We start from the raw sequence: 21,249 nt of genomic DNA, 5'->3' as shown, positions 1-21,249 counted from the left end.
ACGCTTCACAGGGCTTGGAGGGCTTTCATCAAACCTTCAGTTGTAAGTTAGCGCTCGTGTACCCTGTACCGTTTTTTCAGCCCCGTATGTTTCGAGCTATGTTCAGTGTTTGACGATGTACCAAGCGGCCCGAACGTCTTCCCTTCTGGAATGTAGTGATCCTTAGCGCACTTAAGCTGAATAATGTACTGATAGTGACAATAAGGTTCTGGCCAAATAAATATATTGTTTTCTGCTGTCCATCTCACCAGGCTATGTGAACGCACATAGCGCTAATTTTGACTGTTTCACCCAACACCAAACTGAGGAGAGCGTCTTGACGGGAAAATATATTATGAAGCCCCTAGAACGACTGGTTTGAAATCGGTAAAGCGAAGCCAAAGTGCGTGAAGCCGAATATAAGGTATGAAATTTGAGTACGTAGTTATTGTTCGGCGTGTTAAAGAAAAATCGCATGCATAGCGAAACGTCCGCTCCTCTTCGCCAACCAAACAGCCATCTCCGGAAATACTGAGAGAGATCAGAAAACACTACTTGAGTCTGGTGACGCACAACAACAAGAAACCAATACAGCAAATACAAATTGATGGCAAGAAAAAGTGCAGGACAAGGCAGTACACCGCGTTGTCTTGCTCTTCCTGTGACCCTGTCTTATCGTTGTTTCTGTGTTGCTACGAACAGCGACCAGGTGTTCTCTTGTAAATATCACCGACCGACATCACATAGTCTCTGAGACCTTGTCAAATCTCACAGGTAATGTTTATGCATGAAAGCTGACAATATTAAATTACTTGATTGAAGAAGAAAAAAATATCGTCTGCATTTTTTTAGCTTAGTTCTTAACGGTAAAATGGCTACTGATCAGACAGTTTCTCTCCCTATTCTACAAGACCTACGCGACGTTACCAAACAAACTTTCTAACCCCTTACTTTGCAAGAGCTAACATTTATAAGTTTTCCTTTTTTCCGTGTTCTGTGTCCGAGTGGAATAGCCTATGGAACCTTATGACACCCCGTATGACTAGATGATAATGTTTCTTGGTGTCCTTTCCTCAAATGCTATCATGATTTTTTTTATGCAGATATATCATAAGTTGTATTGCCCGTCCTGCTTGGACCAGATTAGTCTGCAGTATGTAATGAATAAATAAATTAATTAATAAATAAATACAAAGCTCAGGGTAAGCCCCAGGAAAATGCTAATGAATGTTTCTTTCATCCGCACGTGAACAACACGTTGATTGTGTAAAACTTGACCATAAGAACACACCGAGAGTACCAGCTCTACACCGAACAAGTATTTTTCACATTCACGGCAAGCTGGTCTTTAGGCGGCTCCAATGACCTTTCAAGGCTGGATTTCCTCGTTATGTAGAGAGGCACTGGGCCTGCCAAGTGGTCTAAAAATTGTACAGTTGTATTCTGAGTCCCGTGCACATACGATTTAAGCATATCTCTTGAAACTCTCGTTCACCATCTGCTTCACTTTATTCAAAGAAAGTTTGCTGGACAATCTTTCACGCGCTGACAGTCCGCGATGCACTTCTGGCCACGTAAATGAGGGTATAAGATATATTTTATAATGCCCACGGTACGAGCCCCAACGACAGCGTTTAATAGGTGACTCCATGACACTGAACCGCCGGCCGTGCAGCCTGAGAAATATCTTAGGTCCATGGCCAACATATTCGTTGCAAAGGTGAGCGTTAATGGCGCTTCAGAGATTTCTGAGAGCGAGCGACCCTCACGGAAGATATTTTATTTTCCCTCATTTTGTTACATTGTATGCTTGAGTTCATGTGCCTTTTTTGAGAACTTATTCCATGCTTTCTTCTGTGCCCTGACTTTAGCGCAGTTAAGCGACACTTTTCTCGAGCTGTCTGTATGTGGACACGCGTATGCCATATGACTACGTGACTGAGTGTGTTTCACCTACTCGTGTGCCTTGACTTTAAGTATGTTTGACTTATGTGCATTTATTATCTATAAAGTTCAGTGTGTTATCTTTTTTTGTACCTGTGGCCTATGGTATTATTACTTTCGTCTGACAGTGAGTAGCTGATGCCAATTAAAGGCGCCAACATTTCTTAAAGATCGCATATTTAAAAATGAACAAGCCAATAAGTGAGCGAATGAGTTAATTTCAGGTTAGACGTGCTCAAAAACGGAGGCAACGACAAAATTCAACGCACCTACACGACACCGAGTATCAGAGAGTGTTTCAAGAGCAGGAAAAGTTCCTTGAGAAGAGTCAACATGGAATAGCCTCCACTTTCTTGAAAAGAAAGTATCTGTTCGAAGTACATCTACAACAAGTACATGTTCAAGTACACGCCTGTACTATTTTTGTATGTCCACCCCTGTATGACTCTTACAATGCTTATAGTATCTATAAATTACAAAAAGGTAATAAAACGCAGAAACACTCTCATATATAAGTAGGTAAGTATTTATTTTTTATTTCCACAAAACAAAATACATTATTGCAGAGGGCAAGCGGAGAAAAAAGCTGCTCGTGGCAGTTTGACCAGCCCTAAATACCCGTGAAACAAAAAGAGCAGCAGAGCGGAAATAAAGTTTTTGTAATTGCTTACAATACGAGCACTGATTGGAGTACGCGTTCGTTAACAATACTTAAGGTTGAAACGGCCTACTCAAAAAATTTTAATTTTGCAGCCGAGTGCTATGGAAATAATTTCCTGACAAACGAAACCTGGCACTTGCTAGAGAAACGACTGCAAAAAAGAAATGAGCTGGAAGTAGGCAAAAACGTAAAGAAGCCATTGCAGAAAAGAAAAAAACGCAGGAAGACTAGAGAAAATCGTGAGATGTCGTTTTCTGTGAATTTGTCATCGAGAGTGGGCGACAGCAGTATTAAGTACACGCTTGACCTTACTGCGCATCAGTGTCACACAGCTCTTTACTAAGGTCAAACGTTGAGGAAGGCACTGAGTATACTGAAGTAAAGCCTCTTCGCTTTTAAAGGTGTACAGAATCAGTGGCTGCATAGTTTAACGCGTATTGCATAAGCGTATAACCAAGCTTGAAGTCGACGGTGGTGAAACAGGGGATGTCTTGTGGAGGCAACGTTTTGATGAGAAGACCCTTCTTCGTCCTAGTGATGCAAAACTACCGGCAAATGGACTACCCATAGCAGTGATAGTTCTTTAAACTTATCCCTATTGATAATTTTGCACGCCAAATTCTCCCCTTTCCGAAAAATTGGCTCTAGGAGACATCCCTCGTTCGGCTATTGCTGATCACTTCAAGTCTCCCCACTCCTGCGTACATTTGTGTTCTTCTGAAAGCACAGGGTCACCCTTCATATAGTATATTCTCTGAATGCCGAAGACACTGTCATAATAAGTATGATGAGAGGTTGAGGATGAAACAAGTTTATTATTAAGCGAAGAGATAAAATTTCACAGTCTATAGCCCGTCTACAGTAAGTACAACACTCAGATATGATACATGCACATGTGTGCAAATAGGAACATAGGCAAATGGTACTAGGACAAATTAAAGATGGTTTTATTCGTTTGCACACATCTCCTTAGAGAATGCGAGATCATGCAATAGTATAAAATCTAAAAAGCTCATAGAAACAACGTGTAAGAATATGTACAAGAAGTATACTACAAAGAAGACTCGTGAGACTGAAGTCGTTCCATGTCAGCATGTATGTGAAAACAGATACATCCGTAGATAGGTAGAGTAATGTTAAGCAGGACCCAGCAGGAGAGGTTCACAGATTTCAATTATACAAAATAGATATACTTGATTTTAATAATATGATAAATAGAAGAAAGAGAAATAATTAGATGGACAATCACAGCCTTCCCCGTTACCCTTTCCGGTGCGAAATGGATTTGCTTACGAATGCTTAGACGTGAGCACCTGCGTGAATAGGCTGGGTTTTTGGTATTACGTTGTGTTCTTATAAACAGCATTCTCAGTGTTAGCCGACGCCTATCATGTCAAAACTGTATTTTGAGTTTACATCTTTTTAGTGCTGCAGGCAATGCGAATCGCACCCTTTGCCCACGTGTTGTTTACCTTGCTGCATCAATGCACGTACACGTTTTGTTTTTGTATTCCTAAGCACCAGCTTCTTAATGTAACTAAGATATGCAGAAAGCGTGCTCAGCCACATGGCCTAAGCAACAGACAGTATGCTGAAAGCCTACGTTATCCCACGTTTACTTCTTGACGCTCAATGATAAAACTGTCACACGTGTAAACGCGCTCCCTCAATGATTGGCGCTGGGGTGCCTGTCACAATTGATTGTACCAGAGTGATAACGTGACGATCACGCGACGATGGCCAATTGCAAATGACACTTAAACATTCTAAGCAGCAACACTAATTCATTTGTTGAAGTTTTTTTTTTTTTTTTTAAAGACTCCATTTGCCTTTATTTGTCGGAAAGAAACATGATTATTCAATGATAAAATCAAGGGTTAAATTTTCCAAATGTCACGGCACCCACACGTTATTGCGACGTTACGGACTTCAAAGTATTTTCGCATGTGTTTGCCGTCTCTTTTCGAAAAAAAGTTGTCAGAACACACTACGTAAATGCAGCTCTGCGGCTTTTTTCTTTCCCTTTCACGAAACCTAAAAAAAAAAAATTGAAAGAAACATCGTAGCGGACGCAGCGTGTGATAATAAATGATACATGAGTCTACGAGATATGACAAAGAGAAGCGCCTAATAAATACGTCGAAAGAGCAAGAGAAAATCTCGTAAACCGCCCACAGCACGTCGCGGCCGACAGTGAGAAATAAGCGTCTCGTCTTCGGGGACGGGGCAATAGTACATGCGCTTGCGGTGGGCATAACAGGTAGTGCGTTCTCGCGTAGAGAAACGGTTGACCTAAGATACTCGCCAAATACTTGTCGAACGTCATCCCATTGACGTCCCACTGACGTCACGAATGACCCGATGTCAGTCATCTCCATGAACGCAAACACTGTGGTCGTGCTTTCACTGCGTGTTGCCTACGCAGTTTTCTTTATGCGAGCCTCAGTGCGACGGTCAGCATAACTTGTTCTTTATGTCAGACCTTTCACAGAGAACGCAATAAAGACCTTGAGAAATCGAACGCAAATCAAAGGTGAAGAGAATAGCATAGATTTGTTATTTCACAGAACATGTTATTTAAACTATTTCTAAAAACCAGGGACAGTGGAAAATAAACTTTCGAATTCACCATTGTGTCGCCTTCTTGACCATTTTCTGCGTTCGAAGTCGCGTTCTTTTTTTTCTTTTTTTTAAATAGAACTTTTCTTTGCTTAGCCCACAGCACTTACGCATCACGTCCATCGCTATCTTGCCGAAGATATTTCTATTCCTGGTATACGTGCGTGCGTCCAATGCAAGCTCCAGCAAACAGGCCTCCCTTCAGAAGAGTAGGCAGGCGTTGTGCCCCTTCCGGTGGCAGTTGCCAGCCTGCTCCTCGCTTTCCCTTTCCTGATACCTGTGTATATGTGTATGTGTTCAAAACAAATAATAATAATAAAACAGGCCTATATCAGCCTATGCACTTCTCTTTGTATAACAGCTTTTGTTTGAATTCGACAGGGTGCTGCGTAACTATAGGGTATGCAACCAATAATAATTTCATTTATGCAACTCTTCATGAATATAATTTCTCTTTATTTAGGTACGTACAGCCGCCGTCAGAATTAATACGAACACAGAACATACACTAATAGCGGTTTAGCTTGGACAAACACGGTAGCGAACAAACATTACGTGTTTGGAAAAGAATACTAATTAAGCTGGGAAATTCAAGGCAACCCATTCAGAAATCACTGACACTCCCTGCAGCAGAATCCAAAAAGACGCTTATGGCGCGTTTCGGCTAAGTATGACGGTGGCTCTACATGTGCAAATCCAACGCGTATGTCATCATCTACGTGAAGCGTGGCCCTGGTGGAGCGGCCATCGAAATGCTGTACAACGAAGGGCGATAAATACAGTTGTGTTTACTTCCGTTATATACAGAGTGCAACCTCATGCAATGTTTATCGTTACGCAGCACAATGGCCCAAACTTCAATCTCCCGCAATTTCTACATTTATGCTCTGCACTGTTGGCAAGTTATGTCAAATCGCAAACACCAAATCAGGCAGATGCACTGTGCGAGGCGTCGACCCAACTATGTTACACGAGAAAAAAGGTGATTTATTTGCTTAAGAAGTGCTAGCTGGTTGGTCGTTATTGTTCCAAAGGCAGCGCACTCGTTGGCCCATGAACGAACACTAAATCACACAAAACATAATCAGATCTGGGTTTGGTACGTGAAATCGCAGAATATTTTTTACGAGAACTGATGTTAGGGTGATTTCATGTTCAACATGTACACTCACTGCTTTTGGAGCCGATGCATGATGCTTGTGGGTTGCATGTAAGCTCGCTATTTGTCGCGGTTATAATAGTGGTGAAAGGTGCGTACACAAAGAAATCCGGCCACATGTGTACATCATGCATTAAGAGCTTCTATATCATTTGTGTCGCGGTAGCACACGTCCATTGTGGATGACTGGTCCAGAATGGGCTTCTCTTCTCTATCTAGTGGCCCAAGAACGGGGAAGGCATCATAAACGAAATTTTAGAAATTCAGACAGGCTGTTGAATATCGAGTGCTATTCCATTAAGAGTTCTCTGTGCTTTACATGCACAAATTTATAGTGAAGACTTTCTGCTTAAGGATGATCTTTTTATCTATATATTAAATATTACTGCGTGCTACAAAAGCATATTTTTGTTTCACATTACAGGAAGCATGAGATTTGAAATTTCTTTATTTCTTTGTATTATACCTTAGCTCTGTAATACCGAGACACACTAACCTTCCGCATCAAAGCAAATGAGAGCCACTTGTACGTCTTTATTTCTAGCCATGGAGAGCCCATTTGTAAAACAAGACAAATAATCAATGAAATGTTGTTTGAGGTAAAACTTCGTTAGTATAGTAATTCGTTCTTTAGCAATTCTTTTGATGAAATATTTACAGCTGCGAACAAACAACCAGTTTATGCGTTTGAAACACAAGAGCATTTAGAACGCCCATCTATTTCGCCGCATACTTTGGGAATGAATATCTCGAAACTGTTGTCATCCTGACGACCCGTTCCAAGTGGATGCGCCTTGCCAACTCACCGGCTGCAATTCGTAAATTGCAGCATGTGTCGTAAAGTAATTATTTAGAAAGTTAATTAACTAGTGAATGTTTGATAATTAGTTGATTGTGTATTATGATATCGAGTGCCAGTAATGTCCGCTTCTTTGAGTAATCAAGATCAATGACTGGAATTGTGCTATCTGTCACAGGCGGTTTTTAAAAATTCTGCATGCTCTAAAAAGAAAAACGCCCGATATCTATGAACACTGAACCGTGCTACCCTCGCCATCGTGTCTCTTCCAATCATTCGTGTCAGAGTTCTCGCGACTGCCAGGTCAGCGAAGCAGATCAATAAATTGGCACAAAATGTGGAATTTGATTTTTAAAATAGCTTTTGAAAATAGCTAAGGTCATTTATTTCCTCCCAATTTACGTAAGCAATGCTCAAGGTTGGCCTGAGCTTCTCACTTCGCGTTAGTTGGGTTGCAACTGATAAATTCACGGCTGTGATTCTGCACCAGAGCATTTCATTGACTATGGAAAAAAAATTTTTTAATTTTGCTCTCCTAGTTCAGAAAATGGCCTTAACTAGTCACATTTAAGGTAGCCTCAACAAATATAAAACCTAACTCCTGATGGAAATTAAACCTTAAAGGTATTGCGAAATGAGCGTATAGGGTATCAGCCTCTTTATGAAGCCGGCCTAAGTTGTGGCAGTAGGAGCACTATGCATATTGCTGGCACGTGACTTTATTCGAATGTAACGAAAATTAAAATCCGCTGTAGTTCGAAGAATGCCGTCACTTCAGGTATCGGCCAAGGTGGTTGGTTTCAGTCGCCTCCATTAATATGTGTCATGGTGGATCCTGCTCTACAACGTGCATCATCTGATTATATTGAGCACGAAATCCTATCCTGCTTCATTTAATTGTTTAATTATAAGATGTTAACTAAACAAATGTATGGCTGCAAAAGAGGGTATCGTCGTTGCCTTGGCGTGGTCTGCTCCTAATTTGTTCACAGAGACATAATTAGTGAAATGCTGTGTAATGACCAGAGCAGCTTTGGGGGTTTATTATGAAGGGATTCAGCTGGCATTGCCTTTCCCGTTTTGGCTCCAATACGGACGTAGCAGGAAAGGCCAGAACGCTGCGCATGGCTCCGGCAGAGTCGACTGGGCGGAGCCCTCGTGATAGTCCAGTCATAGAGGAAGAAATTTCAACAAGAGCGGACACTCCCATAAAGCCCAGCGGCCGAATTGACTTTAGCGCACGAAGCGGATGGTACTAATACCTTCCGGTTTCGGTTTTCGGCGCGCGCGTTTTGAACGCCAGTTGGTACAGCCAACGCCGGCTCCGCTGATCGGCGCGGCATTTTTTTTTCGCTTCTACTGCTGAACCACGCGCGGCCTTGGCACAGAATCGTTTTATTATTTAGTAAGAATTATTGCGAACGATCTTTACAAGCCTCCACCGAATCTGTCACGTGCCATTTCATAAAGAATACGCAAGACGTCTTCTGAAATGATGAAATGTTTATTTTGCTCTATATAAATGTTCGTTCCGGGCTTCTTGTGCATTCATATAAAGTTGTGGCACCAGGTCAGCAGTCGTTGCCGTACGAAGCTTTACCGGATGCCATCAGCTGAAAAAAAAAAAAGTGAATTACAAGCATGTATCATTTTGGTATATGGCCTAACAGGAATATTGCGTGCAAAGGCGAAACGTGCGTAAGTGTTGAATGAGCGGCATTACAGATAAATTCACTTTTACATACATTTCGTAGCAAATGCTCCTCCCAAACAATGCCATAATATCTGAAGAAAAAATCCGATTTTCAAGCATCCTTCCCTTTCCGAGCATTATTTCCTGCACATTAAGAGCACGAATACACGAGTGACTGCGCGTTTCCAAAACAACTTTGCCTCAGTCGACGCGATGGTACGCCAAATACACAGAGGTGCCTACAACACAGGCTCTCAGCCAGACAATGTTACACGCTCGCAGAATGCCTTCTAGTCGCACGCAAGACAGATTCGTGGGTGCAAAGCCTTTTTTCAGTGGCTCAGAAGAATGAAATGTCATGTTCTTGAGCTCCTCGGCGTTATCTTTTACGCGTCCTGCCGGCGCAAGCAACACACTCCCGTGTTATCACTCTCGGCAATCGCTTGTCGCGTTTTCGACAAGCGTGAGTACCGAAATTAGGTATATGTTGTTGCAGGGCCATAAAAAGCGCCAGAAACTTGTCCCACTAAAATTCAGTACACGCAAAACTAACTCACCAAAGCCGGCTTGCATTTATTGCGAAAGCAATACTGCTCGCACTTTCGGCCCATCGGTGGTCGTGGCGCCTCCTTACACAGCTGCGAGTCACGTAACCATGTGACGTCACGCCAGATCGAGAGACGGGGCCCCAGCCAACGCCTCCTAGATAACACAAGGCCGGTGCACTTCGGTCCGTGACGTCATGCTACCTTGCCCGACTGCCATAGTATCTAATGGGGACGCTCCCGATCGAGCCGCGGTGGTTTTGGCGTCATCGTCTTCGTCACGCTGGTCTTGGCAATGGAAATTTCGGTCCAAGTAGCATGATGTCACAAATCGGAGTGCACAGGCCTGCTATTTAGGAGGCACTGCCCCAGCTCACGGCATCGATGGTGGAGGCGAAGCCTTGCGCGCCGCTGCTGCGGCTCTACCGAGAGAGGGCGCTCGCTGGTGTGACGTCACGCTAGGAGGATAAATGGGGCTGCAGCTCGGCTCCTCGCAGTGGTCGGCGCGCTGCCTTGCGCTATGTCGGATGATGTATAGCCATAAGTTTAACAAAGGGCAATCATGTCCACACCATCAGCCGAACCAACGCAGCCAAGGGTATTGCTTTCGCAATCTTCCAGGCTTAACCAAGCGAAGCCTTCAGCCAATCTTTTTTTTTTTTTTTTTTTTGCTAACAGCTTCACAACCTCAGGCGAGGCGAGCATGCCTCAAAAGTACCCCAAAATGTTATGAAATGAATTGCAATAATTTTTGGGGTTAGAGAATGCGTCACGAACTTCACCCAGTAAGATTCAGTACACGCGAAACTAACTGCGGCACACGGCCGAGCTGCTTTTCGCTAACTGCGCCACTACACCGAGCGCGGCCACTGTGCTTGAAAAATACCCCACAAAGTAACGAAATTAGTTACAAGAATGTCTGGGGTCAGAGAAAGCGACAAAACTTGTCCCGGTAAGATTCGGTACACGCGAAACTGCGTCACACGGTCAACGTGCTTTTCGTCACAAAGCCAGGTGCGGTGAGCGTGCCCAAAAACTACCTAAATAAGTTATAATGCTTGGCCTCATAAAAAGCGTCGCAAACATCTCCGAGTACGAGTAATTGACTCAAATTAACTAGCTTGGACGGCAGAGCTGTCTTTCGCTAACTGCGTCACAATATAGGTTCAGGTTTGTGCAGTATAAGCCTAAACATGCTTGAAGTGCGTCGCAGACTGTCAAACAAAATTCCTCACCTTGCTGTAGTCGAGTAGTGCAGCGGTGCCGTATCGAAATGCAGACGGAACATAGGAGAACCGCGGGAGCCCAAAAAAAACGAGCTATATTCAAAACAGACGGATCGCCGAGCACGCGAGCTTCTGAGGCGCAGCCCGCCTCTTTCGCTGCTGTGGCTTGCCTGACGCATGACGTATGCACGCGCGTCTGGCATGCCACTAGCTTGTTGCTAGGCGAGGCAAGAAAAATAAGTCGCAAAGTATAAGTTCATTTACAATCAAAACTTTTTTTAGTTTTTGTGGGAAAGAATACAAAAAACAAAACGTTGTCTGTAAGTTCATTTCACATTCTTTTTTTCTGATGCTCGCGTCAACTAACGGATGGAGTTGACGCCAGGCGTGACGTGTTCCCTGTTGCCAGTTTTTGTCGAGCGTCCCCTCTTGTTGAATTGTCCAGTTTTCTCCGTCGTTCTTGCAGCCAAACACGCTACGCGTCTCTGAAGATGCATGCACCCGCAAATCGCGCATGCGCGCCGACACCGTGACAGCACGATGGCGGGTTCTGCGGCTCCGACGGCGGCAGCGTCCGCATAATTGTAAAATAATACTCAGTGTAGGGTCGGCGTTATCGTCCTGAAACCGGATTTTTACGATTTCAAGACGCTCTAAGCACCTCCACTTAACGAAAGTGTCATTCTTCCTCTGCTAACAAAGACCCTCTAAAAAAATTAAATTATGGGGTTTTACGTGCCAAAACCACGATCTGATTATGAAGCACGCCATAGGGTGGACTCCGCAAATTTGGACCACCTGGGATTCTTTCAGATGCCCATATAGCTAAGTACACTGGTGTTTTCACATTTCGCCCTTATCGAATGCGGCTGCCGTGGCCGGGATTCGATCCCGCGAACTCGTGCTCAGCAACCCAACACCATAGCCACTAAACAACCACGGCGGCTCAAAGACCCTCTGCTTTTTCGATGCCTTAATTAAGAAGAAAATTTAGCTCGGGCCAAACTTCCATGCCGCCTACCCTAATACACGTAACACATAGAAATGGTCTTATACGACAACCCCTTGACTGGTTTGAGTGAAATGTGCTACAGTTGAAATAGAAAGTTGAATTGTAGTGACTGCAGAAAGTGGAACTTTCATTTAGTGCCTGGAAGCTTTTGTAAGAATTGCCAGAAATTGGTAAGTTTCGAAATAAATAGGGGCACCAAGTTTACAAATGCGTAACTCTACACAAAAAAAAACTGAAATCGCCGTTTCAGAGCATCTAAAGCGGATAAATTTGATAAATTATTTACAGCTTATCTGAATTCTTACGATGCTTACGAGATTTTTTTTCAATGTTTTAGTCGCATAATAATGGTATATTTCAGAATGTTGCATAATAAATCAATTTTGTTCGCTTTAGTTATACTATTAGGTGCAGCGTACATTATTGTGATGTCATTTTTCATTGCTTACTTACAGAGCCAGGGGCGTAGCCAGGAAGGGAACACACCGGGCACGTTCCCCGTCCCTGAAATTTCCATTTACCAGGATGCCGCCTGCTCAGAGCCCCTTCACCCCCACCCCCTCACACAGCTTCGCTGTACTTACTGTCCTCGTCGCTCAAATTACATACATCTGCAAAGCTTTTCTCTTCTTTTGTTTTGTTGCGTGTTAATAAAATCAGAAGATCTTTTGTTTATGCGAGATATATGCCTAAACCAACCAAAATTTTCTAAAGAAATGCGTGGCTGCAATTGCGTGAAACCAAATTATGATGATGATGTGTATTGTTTAATCGCGCAAGGACACATTTGAGCCCGAACCAGAATTGCCGCATATCGTATATGATACACCATGCAGTTACTGCTATATTTTATAACCATGCCGAAGAAGCTTCAATTATACAAAGGTTCCAAAAAATATCAGAACTACTACAAATACCTAGAAAATTGGGTTAAAATATAAAGTATACTTCTCACAGTTCCATCTAGTACAAGTTTCTGTAAATTTTAAAGAAGTCATGCTGGATGACTAACGATAGCTTCAATATCCAGGCAAGGACCATTTAGTGACCTTCGTTTTAAAGCGACAATCTTCTCTGGCTCTTCTTCCCAATTTACAGTTTGCCATTCTCTGGCTGTTTATGGTTTATGGCCAACTTTGCGCACTAGAGGTCGCCAGTTGTCACTAGAATATAAATAAACAAAAAATTTAAGGGGTACTTATCCCAACGGGGATGAATACGAAAGCATTGCGAACACCGCGCGATATTTTGACATTATGCCTCAACGCAAAGTCTTGGGATCGACTCACAACAAAGGGGCTCGAATGCCGCAATTCTACCTTAATTCCCTGTGCCGTAATTAACTTCGCCTTAATTAACACCAAAGGTCGTGTGTTCGACTCCCACGAAGGGATGAGGGTGCGACTCGCAGGAAAAGTCGTGGGTTCCAATGATCTTATTTAGCTGTGCCTTTCTTTATTGAAATAATAAATAGGAAAGATTGGCGCCTTTATGGCGGCACCGGCTAATCCTTGTCACTTAGCAAAGGAAACAAATATGTGCAAGAAGAGCGAATAATGTCACAAAATATGGCACTCAGTAGAATATCAAATGTATGAACGCAATACAGTCCAACAGTACATGAATCACAAAGTTTCGTGTATGGGTTAAGTTCGCTCAATTAATGTCAATGGTCGTGGGTTTACTCCCACGAAAGGTCGTGGGTTCGACTGCCCCAATTAACTATATCCTAATTAACTGTGCCTTAGTTAATTTCGTCTTAATTAACATGAAAGTGTTCGACTCCCACCAAATATCGAAGGTTCGTAGCCGTAATTAACCCTAAAGGTGGAGGATTCGCAGCCTTTCGGTACCATCGTGTGGTAAGGCCGCTAACGCCGGATTTTCCGACTCACGAGCCATTTAATGCTTTCGTATTATTAAATAAAGATATCCAATGGTTGGGCAAAACGCCGCAAAAACAGTTTTAAAGCGCAAGCTTTACTGGCTGCGAACTTGCGATTTCGCCGTGGCCGTGCTCCGAGGAGGCGCATGAGGTCACACCGCATTCCTCGGCACACCGCGTTCCTCGTCGTTGCGTTCGCCTCCGCTCGCTTCACCAGCTGCGTCACATGCCTGTTAACATGTCGGATCATTGAAAAGGAGAGCAACCGTCAAGGCACGCAACCCGGAAACGGCTGAAAAAGCGGCAATCGCTCTCGCCCCCACCACATGCACAGAGGCAGCGGTTATATTCCCCGATTCTCAGGCCGCCTGTAAAAACTTCTCGAGTGGCATGGTCTATGTCACTCGTGATTGTCGCTGACGAAGACCTCATATTTAGCGGAGCGATGTCACAGGTGACGTGAATGATTTTTCCCATGACGCGATAGGGGCCAATGTAACGTGACGATATTGAGTGAGTCCTCAATATTAGTATGCGCTTAAATTTATATTTAGTGTAAAATTGGTCCTGTCTTTATTTCTAGGCTATAAAGTGGATGACTAGACACATACGCGAGTTAGTTATTGGCTGCTCATGGAACGCAGCATGGCAGTGCCTCAGATAATTGTGTGCAGCAAAACTCTAAGCTGACTTGAAGCGTTACTGCTCCCGCGCACTCTGGCGCTGCGATCATTCGGCTACCGTGAGAGTGGCTTCAAACGTTCTCATGGCGTTACTTATCGCACCTTATTTTCTCAATTTTCAAGCAATAAACGACAGCAACGCAATAAGTATCATCGCAAATGCATCGTCATTGTGCGAATTCTTTCGTTTATAACGCAGTATTTTGTTGAAAGTGATTAATTTGCGAAGTCGCAAAGCCATTTGAAAAGAGAAGAATGAACTGAAGACAAATCCAAGTACTAACAATCGTTGAGATGCTGCTGAACCGCCGAACACTTGCAGCTCCTGTGGACGCTAGTGGCAGTGGTGTCTGAAGCAATTTCTGTAGGGTACCCTAGGCTGCCTCCATCGCAGCAAAGTGAAAAAAAAAATCCGAGGGCACCTAAGCACTTCCAATGAGTTGTGAATGCGAAAGCATTCATGTCCAACGGAACGGCGCTGAGCAGCCCTTCGAGTTTTGCGCTGCGAGTGATGTACCAAAGCTCGACGTGCTGCCCAAGCCAGCAAGCAGCAGCAGCCTGCAGTGCCAGCGCCGCATGCCAACTACGTGGCGATGCCCTCTCCCCTCATGCAACCCCTGGCGCGCTATCGACGCAGCAGTTTCTCGCTTTATCCCACGTCTACCGCTCTGCTCCGTCGACGAGCGCTCGTGCCGAAACAGTGCCTCCTCCATGCCGAGACAGGCCTGTGCACTCTGCTTTACGACATCATGCCACTTGGACCGCAATTTCCATTGCCAAGGCCGTCGCGACGAAATCGGTGGCGTCAAAATCCCCACGGCTTACTCGGGAGCGTCCACGTTAGATTCTACGATAGTCCGTCAAGGTAGGATGACGTGACGGATCGAAGTGTACCGGCCTTGTGCTATCTAGGAGGCGTTGGCCGAGAGGGATAGTGAGAGTGACGTGGCGTCGCTGCGAGGCCCTCTCCCCTCGCGCAATACCTGGCGCGCTATCGCCACAGTAGGTGTTCCCTTACGACCGCTCTGCTCCGCTGAGGCGCAGCTCGTGATGTGTCGTCGCAGCCAATGGCAATGCGAGCTTAGGTGCCGTTTCGATGTTACAGAGCACAGACGCCGGCTTTTCCGCTCAATGGGCCATCTGACATTCGTATCAAAACAGAACACGCAAGACTAACACAAAGTTGGAATCCAAATGACGCGAAGTTTGTTTGAGTTGGCGAAGCAGCAGGGGCAGTGTCGGGTGACACGAGCACATCCTTGGCGCCTGAAGCTGTCAGCTGTCTGCGTTACGAGGAAGAAGATGATGTACGACGCTTGTCGGGCGAAGAACGTTGATGAGAGGAGCGAACACGGAGAAGTATACGACATATATATCTAAATACACTTGACGGATCTAAGGCTACTGTACCGCCTGCATCACAGTGGCACATACATTCCGGAGGATTGGCCGAGAGTTGCACATATCCATCTATTGTTCGTTTAATTGCATCTATTGTTAGTATAAGTAATCATGCTGAATGTAGAAATGCTTCACTTAACTGCATTGAAATCATAAAACGTGTTCCATATATCATGTGACTTTTTATTGTATAAATACTATATCTGCAACTTTGTATGTATTTACCGATCATTCCCAACTTGTGTATTGAAAAGTGTATCGTGAGATTTCTATTGTGAACTACCACTATTATTTTTTGTTGATGATGTGTAAATTAGTGAGCTAGCATAATTTTTCATTGTTACTTATACTGTGCCTTTTATATCATTTTTTACCTCCATTATGTAGCCTCTCCCCTCTATAATGTATACTTACTCTGAGGGTACTGTAAATAAATAAATAAATAAATAAATAAATAAATATCAAGTTGCACATACTTTGTGCCACAGCTATCTGCTCGGGCACCATATTGTCATTAGCTCTGCTAACCTAAAACACAGAGAGGAGAATCAGAGCGAGCTGACCACTGCCTTGAGAAGGGGCACAACGCCCACCAGAACTATAAGAGAAAAAAGGTGAGCCGAAAAAAGAACAGCGAGTGAGGAACAGAAGAAAGCAAGCGGGAGGGGCATGGTGACTGAGGAAGTGGCGAATACCCAGCGACCCAAGGTAGGACAGAGAGCGGCCAAGTTGTTTGTTGGGACAAAAGACGAGACAAGAGACGAGACAAGAAGACACCACAAGCGCTGTTAACAGCGCGTCTTCTTGTCTCGTCTCTTGTCTACATTTGGGCTGTTAACAGCAGGATGGCTAAAGGGACGAACAGGAAGAGCCGAGAGGTAGACGAATGCAGATGTAAGATAAGAATAACCTTGGCTGTCATCGCATGTTATTACAGGGGCTTACGCAATATTCTAGAACCATATTAATTAATTATCTGTGGAAAGCACTCAAGAGATCAGGATGACGTCGAACATACGCACCATTGACATGTTCCAGCGGTCAACGTTAATGTCGCTTATAGAGCGCGACGGTGATCTTTCTTTGTTATTCACGACCCTCATCGCGAACATGGAGCTGCGTGAAACGTAAAAAGTAGTTTCGATAGCCCAGCGCATTTAAAACTTGATGTCCTGCGTACGTCAAGCGCTAAACGTCAAGTATTGTTCCGCTCCGCTGAAACCATGTTGACATTGCCATCGCAAAGGATCCGCGGACGTAGACGTGACGTATGCGCGAAGCCAAGTTTCTACTTGCTTTATTCCTTACGTTTATCGAGGGAGAGGCGGCATGTCTCTGAACACCGCTCGAGACAAAATCCAAAGAGGCGTATGAACAAGATAAACAATTGAGGCGCGGAAGTGCACATGTATGTTACAATGAGGCGCTTGCAGATTGCGCAAACAATGACATGCGTTTTCATTTTAGACGCCTGTAAAATAGGACTCCACACTTACAAACGCTTTGTCATCGCTCAAATTCCAAATGAAGATTGTACTTTTTGGTCGGCATCCTTCGACAAAAACGTTTGGTATATTTTCGGGCCCTGCAAAGCATGAAAATATGGCAAGTGCTTGATGCCGGTCTTCGTTGTGACGACAGGGAGTGAAAGTGGGCCAGGTTAAATAAGTGATTTATTTATTTATTTATTTATTTATTTATTTATTTATTTATTAAGTGCTTAATTCAAAAATGATGGCACTGCGTCAAGCGCTAGGTATTCTTTCAAAGTTATTAGAATGGAGACACATGTAACTTTACAAGTATACGTAAAAAAGAACATTTACGTGTTTTGGTACGTATACGCTTATACGCACATATGTTCCTCGCGCCAACGTTTACCCACTTCTCCGACTCAAGAATTACTGGAAAGACTTCATTTCTTGCAGTGAATACAAGACGAGATCACTTAAAAGGAATCTTTAGCTCGGGAGCTCCTGTCTAAATAAATGTAAAAGGAGAATTCGTTTTTCTCGCCAACCGCAGCACCAAATGTTATTAGGTTTATTGCATTTAAAGGAAAAGCTGAAAGTGTAGTGCCCGGTTGTTTGCTTGTTTAGGTCATCAGTTTTTTATTAAAAATAGGCAAACATCAAAAATTTTCAGGAAACGAAGCTATCAAGTTTGAAACTCTGTAACTCAGCAACGAAAAACGATATCAGAATTTTGTGAATTGCATCTCATAGTACATCTAAAGCGGAAAAAACTTATATGTTACAGATGAATCCGAAAAAAAATTTGGTAATATGGAAATACAACTTTTTGCAGAATCCTCGTGCACACGTAACAAATTCACGTAAGATACAAATTGACATATAGAATTTGTTCGCTTTCGAAGAACTAATAGATGACGCTTACAGAACCGCGATATCTGTTCTTTATGCAGAGATATTAGTTTTGTAAACCTCGTGCTTCTATTTTTCTCGTAATCTCGAATTTTAAAATATTCTTTTCACAAAATTCAGGCGCTAAATCGAAGTACCGCTTCCAACAGTCACAGAATTTAACTTTCTCTCTCAAATGCAACAAACTTCAATAAAATCAGTCCAGGGGTTAATTCAGAAAAGCGTCTTCGCGTTTTACACGTACTTGAATAGGCCACGTCGGAATTGGGCCCGAGCTAAAGTTTCCTCTTCAGAATGTCTGGCGACTCAATTCCACGAAACCTACGCAGGTCGAAACCAGAGAGCCCATCGTCAAGAAATAAATGTCTATATATCAAAATAAAAATAAACCAGAAAACACTCGTGAAAGTGTCATATGGATCCCGGCTGTGTCGCATTTGCACACTTCTTTATGCAGGAAACACCTAAGAAAAAGTTCAGCAGGCGATCAAATGCCAATCACTTGTCACTCGAAATTTGTCTAATCTATATAAAACGTACTAGCCGCCTGTAAACGGCTCGGTTAAGCTCTTCGTCACAATGATTCGCTTCATCATAGTTTCAGTCCTCGTAATTTCGTCTAAAGGTAAGAAGCGCTGCTTTACACCGTCAATACATCTTGCAACTGAAGCATTTCTTCTTGTGTGTGTGTGTACACACATGATGGGGTTTTACGTGCCAAAACCACTTTTGATTATGAGGCACGCTGCAGTGGGGGACTCGGGAAATTTCGACCACCTGGGGTTCTTCAACGTGCACCTAAATCTAAGTAAACGGGTGTTTTCGCCCCCATCGAAATGCGGCCGCCGTGGCCGGGATTCGATCCCGCGACCTCATGCTTAGCAGCCCAACACCATAGCCACTAAGCAACCACGGCTGGTTATGTGCGTGCGTGCGTGTGTGTGTGTTCACTGAGCGAAACAGGCTTTTTCTTTCTTAATTTTTTCCATTACGGCACCTCGGCTGTGCCAACGAGAGGCTATCCTGTTTCGTTGGCTATAACTGAGGAGTAGCCTTTACGAAGCCTTGCATGTTGGCATAAGGGGCTTCCGTAATCTCGACAGCCCGGTGATGCAGTCAGGCGACGCTGGTTTTTGGCCGCCATTGTGAGGGATAGACACGAGAGAGCTGGCCAGTAGGTGGTCACCTGCCCCGCCACGTGCATACATGTTTTGAGCTGTTTCTCCGGCGTTCCTGCACTGAAATTCTACATGCCGACCTGCAGCTGCGTGCCGCAATGCAATGCAGTATGTCTACGTGCACCGTTCAGGCCGCGTGGTATATGTATACAGGGTGTTGCAGTTGGGTGATGTCAAACCTGCGTAAACGCTGACGGCAGCATCGGTCGGTGCGGTGAACCGCAGCCCTGTTCGAACAGCCCAATTAAACGCTCACCTCGTTTATAGGAGGTCGCTTTTGTCTGCTTTCAAAGAGAATATCATTGGCTTTCTTGAGGGGTTTATTTTTATGCAACGGGCCGACGAAAGGCGAGGAGCGGGCAGAGTTGAGAGGGTGTGACCGAACTAGGGCAGTGAAAGTACAGATGACCGGCTTAACATTCTGATGGTGTCTCTCGGTGGTGTAATCTTCCTTCGTGTAATTGTCTGATACTTTGCTATCACTAATACTGCTTCGCCTTTCCGGCAAAACGTTTGCTTTTAATTTTTTTTTAACTGTGAGACCGAGTATAAGCGCTGCTGCGCATGACTGCTATTGATTCTGATTTCGAGTGAATTCGGTTTGGCCTCATTTCGGTTAATGAGTAAATTATACCTATTTATGGCCTCTGCATGCAAGTGGCGCTGTTTCCATCCCTAATAATTGTTGTAAATTATTAGAAGAGTTTTCTTTTTATGAGCCGTTAGCACTGCCTAAAGGAAAGAGACGTAATACTGAGGCACATATAATTCAGGTGCATTTCACACGCCATTGATGAATGACTCTGGCGAATTGGTCACTAAAGTCTGAAGGTTTCCTTTTTTTTCAGGTTCAACAAAGCACGTAAATCAATTTGAAGCGAGGTGAACATACAGTAACATATCCACTCTCTAGGTATAGGCTATCCATAGCATTCGAAATAATTGTTAGTTGGCAAGCTCTTTCTCTCTAAAAATAAAATACACTTTGTACTGCGTATATATTTACATATATTGTGCCTGTGCATGATATTCACAGTGGAAATATAAAAAAGAATGTTTAAGTGAAAAAATATGGTTGAGGTAACTGCCATGGGTACTTTAATGCACCTGTCCTCCTATCGTCAGGATCAGCAGAAATGAAGCGAAAACATGAATTAAAGGCCGTGGGCATCCGCGACAACAGTGATGCAGTAAGCTTTCAGGCACAATATAATTCTAAGAGAAAAGCTAGAGGCAACTCAAAAGAAACCTCAAGGGATGTGGGTAACAGAACTCTAGTAATGACACTTTCGGGGGGGGGGGGGGGGCAGGAGGGGTAGGCTTCGGCATCGCCAAGAGGAGCTCTGTACCTCCCCCCGCCCCATCTAAAATCTCTTGAGGGGACTCGGGCCCCAGAGGCCTCCCCTCCTTCTAAGTCGGCGCCTAAACTACTTGCCTTCAGGGAGGCCAAGGTCCTGCTCAAGGTAATAGTTGGATTATTATGCACCAAGCATGGCAAACTTAAAAGAGAATAATGGAACCTTAGCCCCCCCCCAAAAAAAAGAATACTGGCTACGGGCCCGATGTAAGGTACCTCAACAACGTACATGTGCTTGCACGCTTCCATCAGGCATTACTGAACTTTTTAAAAACTACGGGCCTGGATCGCAGACTTTGAGCATGCCAAATTGCTTGTGATATGTTCTACATCTTCCTTCTATCGTCATCGTCACCCATCATGAAACTCTTCCCTCTTTCTTTCCCTCTTCCCCTTCCCCCAATGCCGAGTAGCTGGCTAGAGGAATATACCTCAGGCCGACCTCTCAGCATTTCGTATCATTAAACTTCTCTCTCTCTTTCTCTCCATCGTGGCGGGAGGGTCTCTGTGTGCGCTGAGCGCGGGAGCTCGCACATTCATTGCGAGCCAAGACTGGCGCTAACGTTCCACACGTACGACGGGACCGACAGTTTGCAAGAAGGGAGCCTTTCATCGTGCAGCACATTGTGGCATTTCACTCGCTGATATTGAGACCAAAATAATGTCAAATTTTCGACTGGGCAAAATCTCTCAACCTCGACTGTGCAACTTGCATTTGACAGGA

This window comes from Dermacentor andersoni, unplaced genomic scaffold, assembly GCF_023375885.2.
Source record: "Dermacentor andersoni unplaced genomic scaffold, qqDerAnde1_hic_scaffold ctg00000044.1, whole genome shotgun sequence".
Lineage (NCBI taxonomy): Eukaryota > Metazoa > Arthropoda > Arachnida > Ixodida > Ixodidae > Dermacentor > Dermacentor andersoni.
The sequence above is the reverse complement of the archived record's forward strand: the minus strand, read 5'-3'. Positions refer to the sequence as shown.